Genomic DNA, 17021 nt, shown 5'->3' with positions numbered 1-17021 from the left:
GTAGAAGCACATAGGATCCGATGTCCGCATTATTCTCTGTAAATGGTATCTTTGCTTTAGCAAATGCTCGCCGTGACTATTAGGTTTCATGCCACAAGCGCTGTTTGTGTGGATGAAGTGATGAGAGTTACTGAAGTGAAGCATTTCAGTGCTAACGGAGCAAGTTACGGGATGCACTGCGCAGTATAAAAGTGCTGCAATTGATTTGACAGGTGTGAAATTAATATTAAAACTTTTTAATTCATCAGATCGTCGAATCATAGAGTTGTATGAGTTGGAAGGGGCCCTTCAAGGCCCTCTGGTCCCACTGCCCCAATGCACAGGGACACCCACAGCTCCATCAGTGCTCACAGCCCATCCCCTGACCTTGGCTGTCTGCAGGGATGGGGCAGCACCTCCTCTCTGGGCAGCCTGTGCAGTGCTTCACTACCCCCGTTGTGAAAAACATCCAATCTAAATCTCCCCTCTTAGTTTACTGCGTGAGTAAGAGCTACAAGATTAGTGCTTGAGTTACACAGACCGAAAGAGATGTGGAGCAAATGGCAGGGCAGATAGTTACACTTTTCACCATTTATTTAGTGGTGGATTTTGGAGGTAGTCGATATTTTTACCCGTTGTTTTTATTTTGCATAACGTCCTGTATTCCTCCCGCATTACAGGGTGACCAGTGTGCTGAATCGTTTGGCTGCTAACAATGGCTGAGCTATTGCAGATGGCCTGTCATGATAAACTGCTTTGTGAAGTAATGCACTGCAAGTGCCCTTTGCCTTCCAGTGGGTTTTCCTCTCACGGTCCTGCAATAGTGCCCTGTGGCTCCGGGATGGAACAATCCCGGGCAGTAAAGAGATTGAGATAATGACAGCCCATGGTGACAGCAGGGCTGGCAGATCCAGCCCGGGGGAAGAAAGACACATCCTTGCTGATAGAAATGCCTCCATCCTTTGGGAATTGCAGCTTGGGAATCAAAGCTGACCTCATAGACAAGGATGACGGAGAACAAGCTTTTGATTTATGACAAGATGAAGCTTAAAGTCTGCCCTTCTGATCCTTCCTTACAACACACCTTTTGTATTTTATATGAGCTCTTGCACTTTATTCTTAGAATGTTATCTCCTGGGGTATCATCTTGAAGTCTTTCAGTTTTGCAGTCAGTTCTCTCATCTCCTTTGAAGCAGGTTGTTTTGGTTTTGGTGTCGTGTTGTTGGGGTTTTTTAATCCAACTAAACCCCATTTTTATTGTCACAGACAAACTAGCCGTTTATATTTAATACTGATCAGTTGCCTTGATTTCTTTCTTCTACTTTTCCTCCCTCCCTCCCTCCCTCCCTCCCTCCCTCCCTCCCTCCCTCCCTCCCTCTCCCCAGGCTCTCCTGAAGGCAAAAACCAGATTTGCTTTCTCGACCACTCACTCCTCTTGTCAGCCCCATTCCTTGGTGCCTCGTCTGTCCCAGGCACTTGAATATTAACAAGTTACGTTTTTCGTAATGAAATTTATGGGTCAGATCCTTAGTAAAATGTTGACCTCTTCTGACTCAGTGAAGCGATGTTGCTTTTCACCACCGATCCCTGCTTAAGGCTCCCACAGCAGATGGGATCAGCTGTCAGATAGCTGGTTGCTTTGGTGTGTAGGTCTCCTGCAAACTTCTTAACTCCCTCAAAGTGCTAAGGTGCTGTGCACCTGGGTCTTAACCTTGTCAGCTTATTCTCATCCAAATTATCCAGTGTTCCTATTTGCTGTGCCTTCTGTGACAAGCAATAGAATGGCCATAAAAAGCATTTGTGGTGCTGTCAATTATAAGTGGGAAAGGCTGTGACAGCATAAGCTCAAGCACAGCTTTCTAAAAGGGAGTGTTTCTGTGCATCAGCTCTGCCGTGGCCGTGTTTAGGGCGCTGCTATTCCCATATATCTGTCAGCCTGTCTGTCATCTGCCTGCCTGTCTCCCTGACGTATATTGCTGTAGATAAATACGCTCCGTTGGCGATGAAAAGGAAGTGACCTCATAAGTTTGTCTGTTCAGCCACAAAGGTTTGGTTGTAACGTGACATTCCATCTGATTACTCTGGTTTACACCAAATTCAACAACCTGTGGCCTGCAGATACTCAGCATAAAGAGCAGAGAGAGGCTGACCTTGACAACCTCATTTCTCATTCCTTTCTTGTTATAGGTAATATAGCTGAAAATGTGGTTTTAATTATAGTACTAATGAAAACTGAAAATCCAGACAGACACTTGACAAACTCTGGTACGCTTTATATGACATTTGTGCTAACTACAAAGTACCCAGCTGGGTGTAACATTATCTCTCTTTTCCTTGAGCATCTGCCTGACTTAAGCTGTATAATTAATGTGTACTTTGGCTGGAGATCGGTTTACAGTTGGTTTTTTAGCATTTTTACGTTTTGTAAGATGTTGCAACGAAGCGAATCTGTTTCTTCCCTCTGTGCCCGCACTCTGCAGGGGGAGCTGCTACCTGTGCAGGAGCAACAGCAGGGAGAATACAGCAAAGGGCCTCAGCCAGCTGAGCCTGATGCAATGAAGCCTCCTCCAAAAGCAGGTGTGGGAAATAGAATCAAAGAATGGCTTACCTTGCACTGCTGTTTTCAAGGACATACTGTGTGGAATCTGAGGGTTTCCTTAACAAAAATACTAAAGGGATTCCTTGCTAAACGTCCAAAACTATATCTGACGTGAAGGGAAGTGGCTTCAGTAGAGCCGCCTGCACAGTGGGGAGCTCAAGGTGTTGCTCTTAGAAGTGAATCCATAAGGATTTTCAGAGTTCATAAGGCTGTTGCTGTGGTTTGAGGATGGTGAGCATGTACCGGGAGCCTCTCTGCATAGCCTGTCCACTGCTGTGCCTTAAGCTTGTTTGCTGATACAAACAAAGGCCAGATATGGATGTGAAAAGTTTCTTCGTATACATTTGTCATGAGGCATTTTACTGATGTCTGACTTCTTTCTGAAATACAAACCGACTCCAGCTTCTCCAAAAGCCACCCCAAAATACCATAGCTAAAGGGTGACTGCTTTTAAATAGTGCCTTTCTAACAAGGTCTGCTGGGCACTGTTCGTTACAGATCTGCATTGCCCTGGAAGACAGTTTGGAAAACGTGACACTAAACCCAACGCACTGATCAGTCCCATTAACCTCAGTGGAACTCTGTAGCTATTAGCACAGTTCTGATTTTCATCCTATCATCTGTTGTTTTCAGGTTGTGGATTGGAATGGAAGTTTGCAAGTGACAAACTGTCAGCAGTGTGATTAAGTGGTTGTGATGGTGATCAGTGGTTGTGTGTCAGGGTGGAGGCCGGTCACAAGCGATGTCCCTCAGGGGTTGCTCTTGGGACCGCTGCTCTTCAGCATCCTCATCAATGACAGACAATGGCATCGAGTGCACCCTCAGCAAGTCTGAGCAGTGCCATCAATACATTGGAGGGAAGGGAAGCCATTCAGACGGACCTGGACAGGCTGGACTGGCCATGCTATGATTCTATGATTCTATGGAAGAGTGAAGTGAGCCGAGTGTGGAAAGGAGTCGTGTTATTAGAACAGGAAACCTGCAGAGCTGCTTACTTCATATCCAACAAAGATATCCATCCATATCTTTTTTGTTTTGAATTAATCACACATCTCTAAAACCCAGAAATACAATCACAGAAAGGTTATAGACTGTCTCTGTGACAGCACCTTGCACAGTGCCTTTCCTTTTCAGTTCCAGTTTGTTGTATGTGAGAACATGTTCATGCAGCAAATTGAATTTTCTGGGCTATGTTTCTCAGAACAACCAGAGGCTTTTAGCATGTAAGGTTTCAGGAACAGCTGGGATCAAAAATTTGAGTGGACCTCAAAGTTACTGGCACTGTCTGTATCCTCCACAGTGGAAACATCAGTTCTTGCACCAAGGAGATAACAGTCCAGATTTCAGAGCCTGGTTGTGTACTATTTTGTGCTGTATCCTGTATTAGCTCAAGCCCAGAATTTTCTCTTGACTCAGTTTGCTCAGATTCCCACCCATTCTCTGTTAATTTACATTAGATTGTCTGTCACTGGTTGAGAAAGGAGCACTTGACCGAGGGCACTGAATGCATGCATCTCCTGGGGAGACAACTTTAAAGTTTCCCAACCAGAAGCCTATATCAGGGAACCTTACACATTATGTAGTTTGCTGTTGTGTGAGCCAAGCATTTTAAGTCTTGGAACTGAGAGAGAATAAGATTCTCAACACATTAATTTGGAAGTATGGTCATGAATCGTGGATTTGGCAACCCTGGCTGAAGTATGGTTCCATGAGAAAAATCTCAAAGAGCTCCATAGTAAATAGGCAAAAAACTAACACAGTGACCAGCAGTTATCAAACTGAACTGGCACGCTGTTGACTGTTAATGTAACCCGGTCAGATCTACCAAACTTGGTGCCAAACTGACTGATGTGGTTCAACCCAGCACGTTTAATGTAGTCATCCCCTTGCTTCTACCCTTTGGCTGTGTGCAACATTACCTAGCAGCAACTGTAAACATCAATGTGTTTGATTATTGAGTATTGATTTGAGTTTGATTATTGAGTATTGATACTGCAGTTGAAGGAGGGAAGATTGAGGTTGGATGTCAGGGGGAAGTTCTTTACTGTGAGAGCAGTGAGGTGCTGGAACAGCTGCCCAGAGAGGCTGTGGATGCCCCGTCCATCCCTGGAGCTGTTCAAGGCCAGGTTGGATGGGGCCCTGGGCAGCCTGGGCTGGTATTCATTGTAGAGGTTCATTGTGGTGGGGGGTTGGAGCTTCGTGATTCTTGAGGTTCCTTCCAACCCAGGCCATTCAGTGATTCTGTGATGCCAAGCAAATGTGCTACTACAGAGTGCTGCAAGCAAATTGCTTTTAAAAGCACAAAAGTGTATAAGTTCTCGCAGCGGTGGTTCTAATAGCAATGACAGCAGCTCTGCCCTAGCCCATGGCAGTGGATATTCGGCATGGCAGCAACATAGGTTCTGGTTGTTTGAATTATGCTGCGCACAGTGGCCCCAGAGCTACGTGCAGAGTGGCTGTGGTGAGAGCTGATGGGCTATTTTGTGCCTCAGATGCAGAGTTTTTATGATGGCCGATACTCTGAAGCTCGTTCAGGCAATAAATTTACTTGCCTTTGAGTTTACAAGGCAATAAACAGTTGAGGCCTTTGACCTCAACATTTACCAAATACATTTGCAGCAGTTGTGTTTATTGATGAGTATTTATAGGGAAGTATTTTATACCGAATTTCACGTGTGAAAGAGAACAGCTTAACTCCACAGTGCTTAATTCTTTCTGATTCCTGTCTCTGCTTCCTCTCTCTTTGATTTACTTCACTAGGAGAAGTTGCAGGTTGATGCTGCAAAAGGCTCTTGTTATGGACTGTGATAATTAATCTAACCCCTGGTTTTTAGAACTTCTCCTTTATTTTGAGTGGCTGAGATAAAACTGCATCTGTATTACATTGTGCAAGACCGTTTGTATAAGATACAAATGCAGCTGGGGATCAAATCCCACTCACTGCGTGTCATGGAGGCAATCGGTTGCCATGATGGGTTGCCCATAGCCATGAGTTTGCTTTAATTTCCATCATGGGTTAAATGAAAGGCTGACAGGCCTGGAGTTTACTGGAAGGCAAAAAGGCAACAGCACTTTCATCCTTTCCTGCGACTGTAGGCTGAGCTCATACAAGGTGCACCTGAGTAACTGCTCCCCAAGCAACCCTGCTTTTGGAGCTGCCACTTTTTTAATTGCATTGGCCCCAATCCAGCAAAATACTTGAGTTAATGTTTAATTTCAGGCACTAAGCATGGGACTTCAGTGTGACTGCTCGTAAGCTTAAAGATAAGCACATGCTCAAGTTCCTTGCTGGAAAATGGCCAGCATGCTCTTTATCTTGCAGCACTGAGCCTGTAAGGTACTCACTGCAATCTGCTGAGATCTTCTTGCTTGACTTCATGTAGAAAAATCATTTCAGCTGCTGGGGAGTTACGGTCATTCACCTGTGAACAGCTGACCAGCTTCTTGCCCCATGCAAGTTGCTTCATGCTACTTCTCAGCAAGATTGGCTAAAGAGTTTGCATCAGGAAGTCTGCATGTCTTTTTGTCATTGGACTTTTTGCTTTTTGAGGTATTTATATTAACATGGCACAGAATCACAGGGGTTGGATGGGACCTCAGGAGATCACTGAGTCCAACACCCTGCTGAAGCAGCTCCCTACAATAGGTTACACAGGTCTCTGTCCAGCTGGCTCCTGAATATCTCCATAGAAGGAATCTGCACCACCTCTCTGGGCAGCCTGTTCCAGTGCTCCATCCCCCTGACCTTCTGCATATTAGCATGGAACTTCCTTTGTTCAGCTGTGGGAACTGGTGATGGAGCACCTGGTGATGGAGTGCAGCTGACCCAGGGTGCACAGGCACATTGTTTGCACCTGTGTGACCAGAAGGGTTGGACCCAGAGTGGATCTCCTGCTGAGCTCATATAAAGGCCAGCCATAGGCAGGGGGGTATCTCTTGGACCTGGGCTGCTTTTTGGGAAGGAGTGCTGTATAACTAAAAATCCCTTCCACCAGTAGGGTGAGTTTAGCTCTTTTCTGTATGTGATTGTTGGCTTACCTATGAATATTTTCCTGGTATTGCTAAGGTCCTGTCTGGAGCAGCTTTGCTTCTCTGTGAGCATAGTAAGTTGTTTTAGGCTGTTATTCCTTGTCCTATAGCTGTGTACCACGAAAAAGAGTTTGTCCTCCTCCACTTGTCTCCCACCTCCCTTTAGATGTTGATGTTTATCAGATCTCCTCTCAGCCTTCATTTCCCCAGTCTGAACAGCCCCAGCTCACTCAGCCTTTCCTCATACTGGAGATGCTGCAGCCCTTTGTTATCTCTGTGGCCCTCTGCTGGTGTCCTTCTAGGAGATCCCTGTCTCTTTTGAACTGGAGAGCCCAGAACTGCGCAGTTACAGGCACAGTGCAGGAATATCGTGAAAACTGTTAGAAAAATCCTGCTCAGCCGGTTGATCAGTCAGGTGTGCTATGCCAAATGGATTTAGAAAGTAGTGTTTGATATTTCAGTGAATTCCCAGAAATGGATCTAGAGTAAATTGCTTTCCAGTGCTGATATTCATTAATGTGACGTTAAGAAAATGAGCTTATTCAGCAGAGTGGTTCCCTCCACACAGGAAGGAGTAATGCTTTGTGTATTTGGTGTGCTGAGTGCTTAAACAAGAGGAATACTTTATTTCTGTAGCTTTAACTTACTCTGGGATTCAGATTCACAAGTTATCTCCCAGGTTCACACACTGGAGATCTGTGAAAATAATATGAAGTGGTGTTGATTCCCATCAGGTTAGTGACAAACTGGAGTGCTGGGGCAGGACCCAGGTTTCTTGGAACCCCTGTTGCCTGTTTAATGAGGTGGCTGTGATGCTGGGCTGGAATTGAGGTCCTCTGGTAGCAAAGCGTCAGAGACGGGCCATTGCTTTGTTGGGTTGGGTTCTGGATGTGTATCAGAGTCCTAAGGAAATCCTGCGCAGGGATGTGTAGGTGCTGCCTCAGTATGGATGTTTGGCTGCGTTTGCTGTGAAGCATAAGGAAGGGATAGGCCCATCTGTAGGGATGAATGTTTGCAGCCTCATTACAGCTAAATGAGAGTTGAAGAAGAAAAATGACACGGAGGAGGACAAGTGGGGAGGGACATCCCATTAGCAGCCTGCCTGTATGACACTGAAAAAGGCAACTCTAGATCTGTCGGCACAACTGTGTGTGCAGCGTGCCAAGAAGCCAGATGCTGTTCCTGCTGCTGAAAGACTTTTTTCCACAGCTCAGTGCTGGGGCCTTGTGATGTAAATCCCTGCCCCATGTGTGGCCCTGGGTGCGGGACTTTGCTGCTGGCTAAAGCAGTGGAGACACAAGAGAAGGGGAGATCTGACACTTGGGCTGATACAGAAAGTAAAAACAAAGTAATTGGATTGCAAAGGCAATTTAAAAGGGGAAAGAAAATCCCTTTTAAAAAGGAAAAAAAAAAATGCCTTTGTAACAGTTAATGATTTATATATTTAGTATTAACATCTGCCTTCACTGGACTTCTCTCTGCTCTATTCCTCCCCACTAAGGCTGATTTCTAATGAAGCATTAGAAATAGTTATATCATTTTATTTATTTATTTATTTGAGAACCATTGCTAAGTGGGTGCAAGGCAGACTTCATAGCACTGCATTATCTGCTACATCTTCCTTTATGTGCTTCCATCCTGAGTGGTTCCACCTTCCTGTGGCACACATCCTGGGTGGTGGAGGTGCACTCCGGAGTGTCCTTTGGAGGCCAATGGGCAGAAATCTCCCAAATAACCCCCCGGATCCTCCAGGAATCATTACAGCCCTCATCTTTCCTCCTGGCCCGCTGGCTGCCCTCCAGGATCGCTCTGTGTTGCTATGCAAGGAGTCCCAGAGGTGCTGTGCTGCTCTTTGTGGTCCACAAGGACCTGCTGAAAAGAAAAGAGCTGTTAAAATAAAAGGTTGCATTAAAGAACAGCCATTAAGTTAAAGTTGGATGTAAATCCGCTGTTGTCTTTGAACTCTTTTAAACCTTCAGACTTCTTGTTGTGTACACAGAAAATACCTACTAACATGGGAATCTTTGACTAAATCCCCAAAGAATTATATTTTGTGCTGAAATTCAGTTTTCTTTTTATATCATTTTATTGATCAGAAATCCTTATTTTCTGCTGGAAATGGTTACCTTTTCTTGACATATTGAGGAAGGGGGAAAGCACTGGGTCAGCTGGCCACCATCAGCAGCTTACCCTGACAATGGTTAAGTCAGCAGTGGTTGAGACAACAGAGCCCAGATATTGGTGTGTGGAATTTACATTAAACTATTCAACATGCCGTTGATGTAAACTGTTCTGTGTTTGTGTCCTTTTTGCTTGTTACTGTTTTTTTTTTCCCCATGTGCAATGAGTGCTGCCAAATGCTCAGATGCAGGGTTATCTCTTGAAGTCTTTTGACTGACTTAGTAGATCACCCTGTAGTAAGAGGAAAACTGAATGTCCCAGCCCTGGAAGTGTTCAAGGTCGGGTTGGGTGGGGCCCTGGAGAGACTGATCTATAGGTTGCCAACCTTGCCTGGGGTAGAACATTGGAACTGGATGATCTTTAAGGTCCCTTCCAGCCTAAGTCAGTCTGCGATTCTGTGCAATGAGTGGAGAAGTCAAGGGCACTCAGAGAATTGTCTTATTCATTTGGGGGAAGAAATAGCTCAAGCATACTACAGTTGTAGCCTTAGTAAGGATGAACTGACATGGCCTTCATGGAGTTACTCCAATTGATCTCAGCCATAAGCTGCTGAGACATTAATTTGATAAATAACTGTAACATGGCGTGTTTTTGGGGATCATGCACCTACTGAAGGTCTTCTCATTTTTACTGGTGTATTATTTTGTAGCAAAGCAACTCCATCAGCACCCACTGTTCTTTTACTGCTTGAATGAGGAGTTCTTACGTAAGAAGGCATTTGAGGCTGGTATTGGTTCTGTTGTGTGGTTCAGAAAGCCATAGGACTTGCACCCTGTGCTATGCAGGGTGCTGTGCTGCAGGGAAAATGCAGCAAAGTAAGTAATGCTATTGGTGGTGTTATCTGCAGCGTTACGCTGTATTGCCATGTTACTGGTTGGTTGTACCTCTGTTGCTTTTCTTTAAGCCATAGCTAAAGCCAACTCCCTTGTTGCTGAGGTTGGAGAAAGATGAATTTTGTTGTTGCCCAAAGTGAAAATATTTTTTAAATTACGCTTTGGACAAAGACATGAAACCTGACCTGGAAATGAAAATTGCTCTGATATCAGAAGGATCTCTTGGCATCCCCGTACAGTGCTCTATCCCCAGTGTGGCCAAGCTGTGTGGCTCTCAGGATCTTTGCAGATGTTCATAGATGTTTAAAAGAGGCTCATTAGGGTTTGGCAGCTAAAGCCTCTCAAGTCCCCATCTGAACTGAACAAATTCAATCTCACAATTCCTTTACAGAGGGTAAAAGAAAAGCCAATAGGGCCATAGGAATGCCTGTGTCCTAATATTTTTTCCCAAATGGGCCTAAAGGGGCTTGTTCATCAGGCTTTGAATCCCTGACAAATCATCAGCATTTCAGAAAACAAAACCTTGTGCCAAGTGCAGGATGAATATTCCAAGAATGCATGTTTCATGTTTGTCCCTGCAGCTATGAGGGCAGCAACTCACCTCACTTGTACACTCAGAAGAGCGGCTCCCATAGAGCTCAGAAGGAAGATGGATGGATGCCTGTATGCCTGAGAATGGCTTTGTTCTGGAAACTGTTTTGTATTTCTTACTTGAAGCATTAAGAAAAACCACATCAAATTTTCCCTGTAGTAAAAGTGACCAATTTCTTTGTCAACTCTGTATAACGTTATTGGTTCTGAGAAACTCACTGTCCTCAAATACTTAAGAATGTTCTTGTTATTCTTATGATTTAAACCTGACAGATTTAAACTTAGGGATGCAGCTTAGTGGGCATAATGGGGATGGGCTGATGGAAAAGAGCCAGAAGATCACAAAGTCCACCCAACCTTAATGATTCTGTGATACAGCTACAAAAATCATCCCGTTGATGTTGAAGTGCCCATTCAGCAGCAGCAGCGTGGAGCTGTACTGCTTCTCATCTAATCATAGCAATAGAGGACTGAAAGGCTCATGGTACCAAGTTCTTTGACTGCAAGGGTGCTCAGCTTGTGACCCAGAGGCTGCATGTTGCCATCAGGTGAAGTAAAAACCCACCTGCAATTGGTTCCTCCTTTTCAGATAGTAACTCAGGAGCATGTGAAGGGTGAGCAGTTGGCTTCAGATGTTGCTTTGGTGGTCAGAACTATACGAGTGTGACCTGTGTTTTCCAGAATTATAGAATGACTCAGGTTGGAAGAGACCTCAAAACCCATCCAGTCTCAACTCCCTGCCATGGGCAGGTGCCCCCTCGGACCAACAGCCTGTTGGGTTTCATGTTTCCATAAACTGCTTTTGAATTCATAAAATGTTCCAAAATGCTCCGATCCAAATTTGGTTGTCAGCACTGCTGCTTTGTGGGATGGGGCTCTTCACTCCAAGGTTGTACCCAAGGCCCGTTTCTGACCACCTTGCTCATTTGGACTGCTTGAGTGAATCAGGTGAGAGGAATGAGGGTGCAGAATTGGGTTTGTTTCTATTCAGTTAGCAGGAATTTGGTGAAAACCTCAGTGAGGGGGTGTTGGTGGTGTAAGTGTCCAGCTGCTAAAATACAGATGTTGTGCAGCCAAACTGGATTGATCTAGAATAGTATTTCCCTGGCAAGGTTTAGCATTCTTGATGCAAAGTGAACCCTCGCAGTTGGGCCTCTTATACTGTACATTTTGTTCTTTAATGAGGCAGATATTTAATCAATTGTAGAGAATGCTGGTATCTGTGTTTTGCATGTGTTTCAAATAACAATGAAACCTATACGTGGTTGAAGTAATTGAAGCGTGGCCTGATTTCAGAAGGGTGCACAGTCCTTACTGTGGTGTAATTCGAAGAGATTGGGGATCAATCAAAGTGTTTTAAAATTAAGAGTTTTCTGCAGCTGGGACACTCCCGAGTTGAGCTACTTTGGTTTCAGTTTATAGCTCAGCCTTCTTTCCCCAAGTCAAATGGTTTATTGTGCCCAGGGTTTTGTAACTGTCACGTCTGAAAAGGAAAAGTATCTTTAAAAACTTGATATTCCATGGAGATCCAAACCTGCGTCGAGCTGTGACCCAAACGTACCCTCAACTTTAATGGCAAGATGTTTAAAATTTAAAGCCAGGCCCACGTTTCACATGAGTTCCTATCCTTACATGTTGGAATCTGAATGTAATATTCATTGAAGACACAGGAATTTGCTTCCACTTCACTGTTCTCGTATCAATCACACCACTGGCAATTATTTACTGCCCCTAAACATGACTTTAGCTCTTTTCTACCAGAAACCCCGTATCCTTACAGTGATCCATACCGTACCATTTGGTTTCTATCTCTGCCTGCAAACACTCAGATGTGATATTACAGGACATGTTTTAGTGGGGAAGTATTGGTGGTGGGTGAGCAGTTGGACTGGATGATCTCAGAGGTCTTTTCCAGCCTTGGTGATGTGATGACTCTGTGACATTCTGGAGCACTGGACATTTCCGTATGGGTGGGGGCAGACACTGCCAGGTTTTCATAATGTTGCATTACAAATGTATGTAAAGTTATTCTCCGAGGTGTTTTCTTCTTTTTCAGTGATGTAGGCCGCTTCTGTTTTACAGTTGACAATTAATTAAGAATCTTTCTATTAATGAAGCTCCTCAGTGAAAGATGAATCTTAAATTCATTGATCCAATAGGTGGGTTTAATGGGAAAAAATCCAGTAGTCCAATACAATCAGATATTTCAATCTATTCTGAGACTCATGTTGTGGCTTTTATGAATGGGTACACCCAGGGGGGTTTTAATGACTGGGGAAAAAAGACAGTAAAAGAATCTTTGTAAGAAAGAATATGCAAAATGAAGTGCAAAAGGAGACAGTGTAGAATGCCATGTGTAAAACACCATGGGGAGTAATGAATGGGAGTTACTTATCAGGAACGCATCACAGGATCAGGTCCTGCAGGTCCCTGCAAAGGGAATGGGGATGCAGCACTCTGGGTTTGCTCTCCAAACCTCTGGTTCCTGATGCTTGTTGTTGTACTGTACAAGCACTTGTTGTGAGCAAAACTCACTGTGAACATGGAATTTCTGGGGTGAATTGCGATGTAGTTATGTAGAGAAGCTCCAAAGTCACATCAAATTACTTGGCAAAATGAGTATTTTGAAAAGCGATGTAAACTTGTCCAGCATTAATGAAATTATGTGGCGAACACGGAGACAAATTAGAGTGCATTGAACCCTAAAAAGGCAAAGAGAAGCTTTCTGGAGTGAGAAATCTGACAGCTGCTCCCTATGACATACAAGAGGAAGACAAAGGTTAGGAATGCAGCGTGCTTTAGAACAGAAGATTCTCTGTGCTTTGTCTTCTATATCGATAAATGAAAATAGAGTTTTGTGGTTGGAATACGGCTTCAAGTGCAAAGATAAGAGCCCGGGTAAATACCAGCACTCCTCCGTTCCCGAGGGAGGTTGTGGCCTGCCCACGTAATTTGCAGATAAAGTCCCATCTGTTAAAACAAAGTACTGCAGCACCAGTAATAAATTTCAGGCCAAGACCAAGAGTGGTTATTTTTGCTTGATGGTCTTTGGTGAGCTTTATTTTAAAGCAGAGAAGTATTTGGATCTGCAGTACAGCGGGTGGTGTTGGCTTTCCGTTCGCTTTGCTCTTTTATGGGGCAAATGAGAAATCCTGCCCCGCTTTATTGCCCCACTAAACACTGCTGCTGCATGACAAACCAGTGTGAGAATCCAGTCATAAGGAAAACTCTGCTTCACAAACGACACGCGCAGAAAAACAGCAGATGTCTGATGAAGTAAAGAACCAACTTATTGCCAAGGCTTTGGAAAACAACATTAATTTCCTTTCGTCTTTGATAATGATGATGTAATGTAGTTAATAGGAAGAGCCTGCCATGCTCATGGAGTTATTAAAGAAGAAATGTAAGACATGCAGCAGGTCAGAAATGTGGGTTTACTTACCAGTGTTATAGCCAGGAGGGTATTTATAGATGTGGAGCAAAAAGAAACGTGGTAGTGATGTAGAGCGTTGTGTTTTGCCTGATTTGAAGCACAAGAAACAAAACTCATGTACGTCCTTTTTAACTCATACAGAGCTCTGGTTGTTCAGTGCAAAGAAGAGGAGTTGTCTTGGTTGACAGCTCGTTTGGTTGTGTGAAATTAAAAGTACTTTGCCTTGGTACCACAGGATGGCAAAATGATGGTGCTCGGCCCTCAGACTCGCTTGCACTATTCGCTGTGCTCGCTAGATGTCCCCGCACTCTGCTGCAGCCGCCGGGCTGAGCATCGGGAAGGTGAACGGGAACGAGGAGCTGTGCGTTCTCCGTGCGGTGTGCGGGGACATGCCCCGTGCGCTCACACCGCGGAGCAGGCGGTGCTGGGATGTGCTGTGCTCCTCCCGTAGGCGCAGTGGAAGTTGGGAGTTATTCATGGTGAGGAGATGCTTGGATGGTGTAACGAGCCGTACCTGGCTTGGCAGAGCTTTGGTGACTCAGTCTCCTTCCCGGCGGTCAATAGTTGGGGTGTACAGAGGTGATGCGAAATGGGAGGCTCGTTGCTGAAGCACCGTAGGCAGCACTGGGTGTATGTCGCTATCTGCATACCTATGGGATCCCACAGTCCCGCAATGCTGTAACTAATGTTGATGTTAACAAGGCCCGTGATAACCATCTGAAGTTTTACATTACAAAGCACATCTCCCAGCTCTGCCACATAAGAAGCAGTACCTAATTAACCAAAGCCTGATGCTGGCCTGTTATGCAGATGGTGGTTGGGCTAGATGATCTTTGAGGTCTTTTCCATCCTTAATCATTCGATGACTTGCCTTTTTTCCTATTTTCTTTTTCCCCCCTTGAGTACAAAATGAACCCATTGTGATGACCGTGGCTGCTCACCTCTATCTTGTGAACAGCACAACGCTGTTGCTATGGCTGTTCTTGCCCTCGTGCAGGTTGCAGAACTGGGTTTTCCTTTCTATTAACTACTGGTTTGCCATGTCTGGAGGCCAGCACGCACTTGCTTGAAGGTCTGTTTGAGGTATGCTGTCCTCCAAAGGATTTCACTTGTTGGGACTCACTGGCCTGTCTGAATGGTGTGATGTGCCCTAACGTTGTAGGTGCTTCTTCTCCACCATTAACTATTTCACACTCGAGTGCAAATCAGAAATACAGAAAGCAGAGCAAAACACAGCAGAAGTAATGGCAGCTTCCAGTTAACAGGGGAAACATGTTGCCAGAATCTGGTGTAAAACACCAAACAGTTCTCCAGGGGTAAAGAACATGTGACAGACACAGTTCGCTTCAGCTGAAATATCTGCATAGGGACTACTGTATTTCTTGTTACAGTTTTATTTTTGCATATATGGCTAGAAGTGTGCAGGCATTTCCTTCAGTCTCAGGCTGCCCTATTCCTTGTATGACCGCTTAAGCATTGTTATAGCAGTAAAATTATTTGGAGCTTTGCTAAGTACCTACAAAACTACTATGGGTATTAAAACACACACCAGTTGATAGACTGTGTGTTATTAACCTTGGGTGCTCAGCCCTTTAGGGCCCACCTGCCAACAAGTGTTTCATACCAGAAGAATCAGCTGAAGTTCAACAACACACAGGGCTGCCCATGCAGAGGGGACGGGTTGGAGAGCAGGGGAAACTTGTTCTTGCAGTGGCACAGCTGCCCACAGGGTGGAGGGGTAAACCATCCTGGAGGTGTTCCAGAGCTGTGGGGTGGCACTGAGGGATGGGAGGTGTGGGGGTGGGCTGGTGGTTGGCCTTAGGGATCTTGGAGGTCCATCCATACCTTTCTATCCCCCCACATGTCCCCTCTCACAAATAACTATGCGGTGGGTTAACCAATCCCATGCAACATCTAGCGTATGTTTAGTTAGGTCACCCACGTCTATCCAGCTGGAATGATGGCTCATAAAGTAAAAGTGACCCCTTGAAATTCTTATATTTAGTAGGTCCGTTCACGTTTCAACTGGATAACTAATTATTTTTTTATCGTGCTAATGGGCTGCTATTCATATGTGGAAGCCATTTACTGCATGCCCTGGATGGAAACAGACTCGTATTTCAGCTCGGAATATTTAACACTTAATAAGGTAGCCACCTGCTTTTAAGGTTATTCCAGCATATTCAAATACACTTTACTGCTCATTGTGAGTGCTGGGATTATTTTTGATCTCCTGTAATGAAACAAATAGCCAAACCAATTTAAGCACTGTATATAAAAACCAAAAAACTAGCCCCTCTAATTTTCTGAAATTCAAACAACTTGGTAGCAACACCTTATAAATCACTGCGTGTTCTGTAAGTTTAAAAGCCAGGGCTGCATGTAGCAAACGTTGGTTGTTCTCAGTGTGGCACAGTGAAAGCACGGAGTGCACGGAGGGGTGAGGGCAGGTGCTGTGCTCCCATCGCATCCAGCACTGCCTGTTCCCTTCAGCCCTGACCAAAGCTGTCTGGAACATTCCTGCTGAAACCTCAAACCAGGAGAAGTGATTCTGTGCATCTGTTCTACTTTGCCCCCGGACTTCGTCATGGCTCATGAACCTGCATCTGGGGAGCGGGAAGTACAAGCCAGGGATTGGCAGGGAGGTGTTGCAGATGTGGCTCAGAGCCACATTCCTCCTCCTCCTCCCCTAGGAACTGCTCAGGACTTCAAACAGCCTGAGAAGTCATCTGATGCACCATGGTTGGCATTGCTGCAGGGACAGAACTAGGGCTGCGTGGTGGCTGGAGTGGGGAAGCGTTACCTTAATTCAGTGTTTCCCGTGTCTCTGGTTTTTGCTATTGAATTTTGATGAGGATGATATGGGACAACAACTTGATTAATACCGTATTGGCCAGCTCCAAGATGGCAGCCTTTTCCGTTCATTGCCAGCAAGGCTGAAGTTTGCTGAGATAAGTGTTTCTTCTGGGAACAGCCACCCTGTCACTGCTCCCCAGTGTGCTCAGCTCACTGGATCATTAACTGCATCACTTCTGGTGCTTACTTGAAAGAAACAGAAAGGAACGCTGCTGTTCTCTCTAGTTCTGGAGCATGGACACACATAGGTTGTGTAGAACATAGAATCACTTGAGTGGGAAGGGGCACTTAAAGGCCATCTGGTCCCACTCCTCTGTAATGAACAGGGACGCCCTCACTGCATCAGGTGCTCAGAGCCCCATCCAGCCTGCAGGAACTACATCATGTGGAGAACGAAGTCAGTGGGGAGAGATAAAACCCACTTGGTTGGCTCATTTTTGGGGTGAGTCAAACTTTGAGCTGTTCCAGTGGAGAGAAGGGACTAGGATGGATTTGGGCTTGAGGTGATGCTGCTTCTGGC

Source organism: Coturnix japonica, chromosome 5, assembly GCF_054131305.1.
Source record: "Coturnix japonica strain WE chromosome 5, WE-NBRP24, whole genome shotgun sequence".
Lineage (NCBI taxonomy): Eukaryota > Metazoa > Chordata > Aves > Galliformes > Phasianidae > Coturnix > Coturnix japonica.
Note: the sequence above shows the minus strand (reverse complement) of the source record.